The 8,716-nt window shown below is 37.0% G+C and overlaps 4 non-coding genes across 4 annotated transcripts; 3 read left to right on the top strand and 1 right to left on the bottom strand.

Annotated features, from left to right (window-relative positions):
- Nucleotides 1-128: 128 nt before the first annotated feature.
- TRNAT-GGU (transfer RNA threonine (anticodon GGU)) lies at nt 129-200 on the bottom strand. Its single transcript has one exon. It is a non-coding gene; the product is annotated as a tRNA-Thr (tRNA).
- Nucleotides 201-2,158: 1,958 nt separating this feature from the next.
- TRNAM-CAU (transfer RNA methionine (anticodon CAU)) lies at nt 2,159-2,232 on the top strand. The gene has a single exon. It is a non-coding gene; the product is annotated as a tRNA-Met (tRNA).
- A 1,347-nt stretch (nt 2,233-3,579) lies between these two features.
- Nucleotides 3,580-3,667, top strand: TRNAS-UGA (transfer RNA serine (anticodon UGA)). Its single transcript has one exon. It is a non-coding gene; the product is annotated as a tRNA-Ser (tRNA).
- Nucleotides 3,668-7,294: 3,627 nt separating this feature from the next.
- TRNAS-GCU (transfer RNA serine (anticodon GCU)) lies at nt 7,295-7,382 on the top strand. Its single transcript has one exon. It is a non-coding gene; the product is annotated as a tRNA-Ser (tRNA).
- Nucleotides 7,383-8,716: the final 1,334 nt, after the last annotated feature.

Genomic DNA, 8,716 nt, shown 5'->3' with positions numbered 1-8,716 from the left:
TCTAAAAATATAGAGAAAGTTTCAAAAACAAAGAAAAAAAGTGAATCAATTTAGTAGAAAAGTACTCTATCAGATTCGAACCAACGACTTACGTCTTAGCACGAGATTACTCTACCACTAATTTAAAAAGCCCTTTATCGGATTTGAACCGATGACTTATGCCTTACCATGGCATTACTCTACCACTGAGTTAAAAGGGCTTTTTATTTAATTCAAAAATTAGCCACTTGGATTTCCCATTATGGGTCTACTGCATAATGTACATATTATATATATAATATATAGAGATAGAGAGAGAGACATTATGTAGAGATTGTATATGTATATATCGATATCTTGAGAGCTCAAAATAAAATTAATAAAAAAAAACATACCCTACATAACATATCCAACTCTTCTTGGTTCAGGGTTTTCCGTTTCCGAAGACTAGTAAAATAGGCGGATTCTGGAACCCCAAGGATTCAACGGTATATGGATATGGAAAATATAAGATTTCCGATCCTAGCGGGAAAAGGCGGGGAACAGATACCCAATAGGATATAGGATCCTTGGGAGGAACTTTTGGTAATGGCCTTGATCCTCTATGCTATTTTTTATGTGTTCTTAGTTCTATTGAACTTTTTGCATTCTTTTAAACAAGAATCTAATAAACTAGAATTGAGTCAGTGGAAAAAAGGAGAGAGAGGAAAGTGTTAAATGGAGAGAGTCGACTAATCAGAGACTTTTAGGATCTTCTTTACATCAGGTAAATCTGTCGGCCCTGTCCGTTTTTTTCTTTAAGTTACGACTCTTTGCTGCTTACTTCTATCAAGCCATAGGGAAAGTCTATGATGAATTTGGAAAACTCATCTCACTCTTACTCTATGGCTCGGACTTAATGGGGGAAGAAAACATCTTCCATAATTTCTTTTTTGTTCAATTCTGGACAAAAAAGAAAAGGAAAAAAGGAATTTATAGGGACAGTGTTACCCCCTATATCCCCTAGTTTATATTGTAGGAATAATAAAACAATTTAGCAGTCTGACACACTTACGTCCTTGCAAAGTAAATAATTATTATTGTAGTCGTAACCGTAGAATAGGATCCTAATCAAAATAAATACATTTGGTTCAGGCGCTATTAGCATGGTAAGAAAAGATTTTTTTTACAGACCAGAGGGGCTATCTAAATCCTAAAGTAAAGGCGAGCGATCGAAGTAGAAGTACCAACGGCTCAGTGTCATGAACCTTCTCCATCTGATTCAATAAGGGGGAATTAGCCTTCTTGTCAAATGGCTATCCTTGACAAAGGGTACCATTTATACCATAATCTACAATGTAGCGGGTATAGTTTAGTGGTAAAAGTGTGATTCGTTCTATTAATAACTGAATTTGAAATGATATACTTAAGGCATCCTTAAGTTTTTTATTTTTATATTCCGATGAAAACTTTAGTTCTTATAAAGGATTAAATCCTTTTCCTCTCAATAGCATATTGAGGAAGAATATACATTCTGGCGATTTGTATCCAAAGACTAATTTAAATTGCATCCAAAATAAAAATAGGATTATGAGTACAGAGTCGCGAAGCATAATTTTGCATTGGATTAAGTATTCCAATTTTGAAAATATGAGTAAAGGATCTATGGATGAAGATACAAAAAAGTTGATTTCCAATCGTAACTAAATCTTCTTAAAATAAGGAATAAGGAAGCCAAATAGCTAAAAAACGATAGTTTTGGTTTACTAGAACCATCCGCATATTGTTTCAGCTCGGTGGAAACCCAATTCTTTTCCTCAGGATCTCTTGAATGAAATTAGGGAACGAAGTAAGTAGATTAGATGAATTTAGATAGAATTTCTATCTCCTACTCTATAAGGATCATCTAGAAAGCGGAGAGCTTTGGTTCCATTCAAATAGAAAAGCTGACATAGATGTTAAGTGGTGAGAATATCCATAAAGGAGCCGAATGAAATCAAAATTTCATGTTCGGTTTTGAATTAGAGACGTTAAAAATAATCAACCAACGTCGACTATAACCCCTAGCCTTCCAAGCTAACGATGCGGGTTCGATTCCCGCTACCCGCTCCATTCTGTATAAAAGGAGTATTCTATTTGTCTAGACATGTTAGAGGCTTGTATTCAAGCCTTTTTTGTCCACCAGTTTCTGGTACTCCAGAGCGGAGTAGAGCAGTTTGGTAGCTCACGAGGCTCATAACCTTGAGGTCACGGGTTCGATTCCCGTCTCCGCACTTAGCAGTCTGTATAAAAGGACTATTCTATTTCTCTAGATATGTATGGTAGAGGGGCGTATCCAACCCTTTTTTATTCATTAGTTCCCGGCCCTAGAGGGCAAAATTGAGCAGTTTGCGAAGTCACTTGCCTTCAAAAAAAGAAGGCGCAAGGCCTCTCCCTACCCTGCAGAAAATAAAAATGAAACGAAAGGGACAGTCTACCTCTCCCTTCCCTTTAAAAAAAGTTTGCCCGTTGTTTGTCTCAGTTAATACCCAATTTTTGGAGCTCTGTTGGCGAGTTCTATTTCTGCCTCTGGAGCGCCCTCTTTTTTTGAGTGGGATGCAAAGGAAGGGTAAGATAGTAAGGGATACGGCACTAGACTAACACCTAATTAATACTTAATTTAATATAAGTAGTTAAACAGTTAACTAGACTAAACTTTTTATCATAGTACTTTGATAAATTAAGCGGGCGAGCGGCGGGAATCGAACCCGTATCTTCTCCTTGGCAAGGAGATATTTTACCATTGAACTACGCTCGCTACGGTATATATTTTATAGCGTATATCCGCCTGGGTCGACCTTCTATGTCTGGGTCGACCGTTTCATTTCATTTTCTATTATATTAGAGTTTTCCTTTTTTTATTATCTGTCAATGAATATTCTAATGGGAATGGAATTTCATAATACTGAAAGAGAAGAGCTAGCAATTCGGAACGCAAATTGCGTTTTAATACGTCTCACTATTCTAATTTTTTAGAAGAAATGGCCTTTATTATTTCTTTTTTATGGGGTTAATAAATATTAACCAAATTTCATTTAAGAAATGAGAGAATTCAGAATAGCTACGAGAAAGACTAGTCCAATCCATAATGATGTACCGGAAAATACAACATTTTTATTATTTGACCAACCATCAGGAGAAGCAAATACAAGGGGTACACTAATTACTAAGACTGAGGAAGTCGCAATTAATGCAAAAACAGCTAATTGGAAAGCAATAGTCATATTTCTAATCCTCCAAGCTACCATCAAATAAAGTTGACTACATATTTGATCCCTCACTTAAACCAAAATTGTAAAAAAATACAAGAAGTAGGAGGGGTTTAATCATGAATCCATTGATTCTTCTCTTTAATTCAAATTTATTACTTAAACCGCTTTTTTATTTGGATATGGGGGTGAGAAGAGATTATTTACTCTTTATTTCACAAGCGGGTATAGCGGATCCTGTATCCGTGTATACAGTATACAGAGATATATCGAAAAGGAACTTGTATCTGATATCTTTCTAGAGGCTAATAAATCTTTTTATTTTTTATATGGCTATGTTCTATTTGTAGGAGTAAAATAAGGATTAGGCTGTGGAGAGATGGCTGAGTGGTTGATAGCTCCGGTCTTGAAAACCGGTATAGTTCTAGGAACTATCGAGGGTTCGAATCCCTCTCTCTCCTTTTGCTTATTGAATACGTTTGTTTCTTTCATTTTTATTTATTTTTTTTTTCTGTCCCTTATCTTTCTTTCATAAAAAGGAATGAATGGCTCGGCTAGATGGAATAACCGAGCCAGAACAGAAAAAAAGTAGAACAGGTATAAATAAGAAAATCTTAGTTAAGAGGGTTCATGTAAAGAACAGGTTCCAAATCACGATCGATTCCCTTTTCAAAACCTGCTGCAGCAGCTCGGGCTCTTCCTGCATGCCATAAATGGCCCACAAAAAAGAAGAATCCTAGAACAAAATGAGAAGTTGATAACCAACTTCTAGGAGAGACATAATTAACTGCATTGATCTCGGTAGCTACGCCACCCACGGAATTTAAAGAGCCTAAAGGAGCGTGGGTCATATATTCTGCTGAGCGTCGTTCTTGCCAAGGTTGTATGTCTTTTTTCAACCTACTCAAGTCCAAACCGTTGGGGCCCCTTAGAGGTTCTAACCATGGAGCACGAAGGTCCCAAAAACGCATAGTTTCCCCTCCAAAGATAACCTCCCCAGTTGGGGAACGCATTAGATATTTACCTAAACCTGTGGGTCCTTGAGCGGATCCCACATTAGCTCCAAGACGCTGGTCTCTAACTAGAAAAGTAAATGCTTGAGCTTGAGAAGCTTCTGGCCCGGTGGGTCCATAAAACTCACTCGGATAAGCTGTATTATTGAACCATACAAAACAACAAGCGATAAAACCAAAGACAGATAAAGCAGCTAAACTATAAGACAAGTAAGCTTCTCCAGACCATACAAATGCACGGCGAGCCCATGCGAAGGGTTTGGTTAAAATATGCCAAATTCCGCCAAATACACAAATAAAACCCAACCATACATGCCCACCAATTATATCTTCTAAATCATCTACACTAACAATCCACCCTTCTCCACCAAAAGGAGATTTTAGTAAATAACCAAATATAACACTGGGACTAAGGGTCAAATTGGTAATTTTTCTTACATCTCCCCCCCCAGGGGCCCAGGTATCATATACACCGCCAAAATAAAGAGCCTTGAGTACTAGAAGAAAAGCACCTAGACCTAACAAAATTAAGTGAATACCCAAAATTGTAGTCATTTTATTTCTATCTTTCCAGACATAACCAAAGAATGGAAAAGATTCCTCAAGAGTCTCGGGTCCCAGAAGCGCGTGATAAATGCCACCGAAGCCTAAGACTGCGGAGGAAATTAGGTGAAGTACGCCAGATACAAAGTACGGAAAAGTATCTAGAACTTCCCCCCCTGGCCCTACTCCCCAACCTAGAGTAGCTAAGTGTGGAAGTAAAATCAACCCTTGTTCATACATGGGCTTTTCTGGTACGAAATGGGCCACTTCAAATAGGTTCATTGCTCCGGCCCAGAATACGATTAATCCGGCATGAGCTACATGAGCTCCAAGCAGTTTACCGGACAAATTGATAAGTCTGGCATTCCCAGCCCACCAAGCAAAGCCGGTGGTTTCTTGGTCACGACCAGCTAAAACGAAAGTTCCATTAAAGAGCGTTTCCACGTGGTAGAACCTCCTCAGGGAATATAAGATTTTCATGAGGCTGATCCTGAGCTGCCATCCACGCACGAATACCCTCGTTTAAAAGAATATTTTTGGTGTAGAAAGTCTCAAATTCAGGATCTTCCGCTGCACGGATTTCCTGGGAAACAAAGTCATAGGCACGTAAGTTCAGAGCCAAGCCAACTACGCCAATAGCACTCATCCATAAACCGGTGACGGGTACAAATAGCATAAAGAAATGTAACCAACGTTTATTGGAAAAAGCAACACCAAAGATTTGGGACCAAAAGCGGTTAGCAGTGACCATTGAATAAGTTTCTTCAGCTTGAGTTGGGTTAAAAGCACGGAAGGTATTTGCACCATCACCGTCCTCAAATAGAGTGTTTTCTACGGTCGCTCCATGAATAGCGCATAGCAGAGCCGCACCTAATACTCCGGCAACTCCCATCATATGAAATGGGTTCAACGTCCAATTATGAAATCCTTGGAAGAAAAGGATGAATCGAAATATCGCTGCTACGCCAAAACTCGGCGCAAAGAACCAACCAGATTGCCCCAGTGGATAAATAAGGAATACAGAAACAAAAACAGCAATTGGACCAGAGAATGAGATTGCATTATAAGGCCGCAATTGAACAGACCGAGCAAGTTCAAATTGGCGTAACATGAAACCTATTAGTGCAAAAGCCCCGTGGAGAGCTACAAAAGTCCATAGACCGCCTAATTGACACCAACGAGTAAAATCTCCTTGTGCTTCGGGCCCCCATAGTAGCAACAAAGAGTGTGCTAAACTATTGGCAGGGGTAGAAACTGCTGCGGTTAAGAAATTACAACCTTCCAAATAGGAACTAGCCAATCCATGGGTATACCAAGAAGTTACAAAAGTTGTCCCTGTAAACCAACCCCCTAAAGCGAAATAAGCACAAGGAAAGAGCAATAGGCCAGACCATCCTACAAAAACGAAACGGTCCCTTCGTAACCAGTCATCCATAGTATCAAATAGATCATTTTCTTCTTTAGGAATTCTACCAAGGGCTATAGTCATAGTGATCCTCCTATTCAATTACTTCAACCATTTCCGAGCACCTCATATCACTTTCCAAGGCATATGATAGTTTTATTATCTGTGGACGATTTCTTTCTCGTTCAATGCCCTTTTTCAATGGTCTCGAAGAGAGAAATTTCCCATTTTTATCTATGGAGTCACAGTCACAACCGAGGTCGTGGTAAATCCATGAATTTGATTCGATTTGTTTTTCTTATACTATTTATTTGTTTTTCTTATACTATAGAAATAGAAATAAATTGTTTTTCTTATACTATAGAAAGAAATAAACCTTTGAATTCAGCATTATTCCAAGACTCCTATTTCAAAGTCTATCTTTTAAGGGAAAAATGCAAATAAAAGTAACCCTTCTTTTCCCATTCCCTCTCTATTGCATGGGTGGAAGAACTAAAATAATAGAGGATTCTGAAAAAAAAAAATGGACCTTCGAAATCCAATTTTATGTGTAGCGCAAAGGAGTTGCGATTTCTTCTTATTCCTATAGAACATCTAGTAACAAGAATATGAAATCGTAAATAGCGAAAAATTCTTGTCTTGCGCGGTCTAAGTCTAAGGAAATAAAAAAAATTCGCTTATACAATTTCATCTACATCGAATTTATATATCAGAATAGCGGATAGAGGCATCATTAAAGGAGTCAGGTCTACTTACTTTATGCTTCTTTCCAATTTTATGGTGGATTTGATAAGAACCCTTTTTGCTTTCTTGATAAATAATCGACAAAAAAAGCGTTTTTTTTATATAACCTGCTTGTTTTATTATAATTATAACAAGTCCTATATGGAAATGCCCGCTAAAGAGAAAATCTATTTGATTGTCTCTCGGCCAATATCGATTTTTAGAAAGAAAAAACAAGAATTTTCTTCTTTTTTTATTAACATTAAGAAAAAAGAATATAATTAAAATGGAATTGGCAATATAATTTTTATAGACTTTTGAAAGAAAAAAAAGGGGTTTTTTGCAACCGTTATTTCTTATTTCTTGCCTATATCATATCACGGAAACCTTTCGCTTTGGAACGTGGAGAGATGGCTGAGTGGACTAAAGCGGCGGATTGCTAATCCGTTGTACAATTTTTTTGTACCGAGGGTTCGAATCCCTCTCTTTCCGCTCCCTTGGATCATTTGGGACTTTCGAATTGGAAAGAATTCTGACCCCCGGATTTTCTCATAGATAAATGTACGAAACAAATCCAATAAGAAAAAAAAAAACTGAATTTTTACTCCTCGCGTCCAGGATTCCGTCCTGGGTCATTAGATAAGAATCCAAAGATAAAGAGTGAAACAAAGAATATCACTACTGTATAAACAAAAAGTTTGAGAGTAAGCATTACATAATCTCCAAGATTTTTTTTTAAGGAATAGATTACCAGTTTTTCCTTACCACACGGATCCACTAGGATGGTTTTTTTTTATACCTAAAAATGCAAAAAAGAATTCTTGAAAAAAATTGCAAGAATTCTTTTATAATAAGCACTCTTATCAATAGCAAAAATAGGGTTAGGTGGTTAGGTATTGTGTAGGTACCTTTAGGTACCTGCTCAACCTAGGTGCAGGGGAGTAGAAAGGCTGATCCAAATTTATTGCTGTAGCTACCCATTCAATGTAGAAGAATTTAAATTTTAGAATCGAAGGTTCATAATATAAAAATATAAAACTTCTCGGCTTTTACCCATTTTAAAATTTTTTTGGAATGAACACATCATTCAATTTGGCATACAGAGTACTAAAGATTTCATCGAAAACTTACAGCAGCTTGCCAAACAAAGGCTAATAGAAAAAAGAATAGAGGTATAACAGGCATAATATCCACGATTGGATTGAAAATAGCATAAGCTTCGGGTAATTTGGCAAAGAAAAAACTAGTAGGATAAAGAACAGAATTAAAACAGATACAGGTTAAACTAAGTATATTAGGCATAACAAGCATTTCATTCTTGTAGAGTAAATAATTGGATTTTTCTTGAGTTATTTTTTTAAGGGAAAGAAGGAAAAGGCAGATTCAAAATCTTTTTTCTTCGGACTTTCCCAAACACAAAATACCTCCTTGTATTCGCACTCTCAAATGAGAGTGGAATAAATTCGACTTTCATATAATATCTTAATAGAATTCCATGTAATGATCAATGCATTTTTTTGATTCTATATTATCCGCATGTGTAGAATACTAGCAAGAGAATATCCCTCCTTTTTTATGTAATTGAAATGGTATTGACGAATAACAAATAAACATACTAGTGTTTATTAGTGTCGCATAAAACCCGAAATGGGGCGTGGCCAAGTGGTAAGGCAGCGGGTTTTGGTCCCGTTACTCGGAGGTTCGAATCCTTCCGTCCCAGATTGTTTCTGATGAAACAAACGGTGAAATCATATAGTATTCCGTACGAGACAAAAGTTTATTAAAGAGAATAATGATATCTTATTCTTTCTCAGAAAACATAATAA

This window comes from Triticum urartu, unplaced genomic scaffold (assembly GCF_056163025.1).
Source record: "Triticum urartu cultivar PI428250 unplaced genomic scaffold, HENAU_Tu73 scaffold2, whole genome shotgun sequence".
Taxonomy (NCBI): Eukaryota; Viridiplantae; Streptophyta; class Magnoliopsida; order Poales; family Poaceae; genus Triticum; species Triticum urartu.
This window is presented reverse-complemented; position numbering and strand designations above follow the sequence as displayed.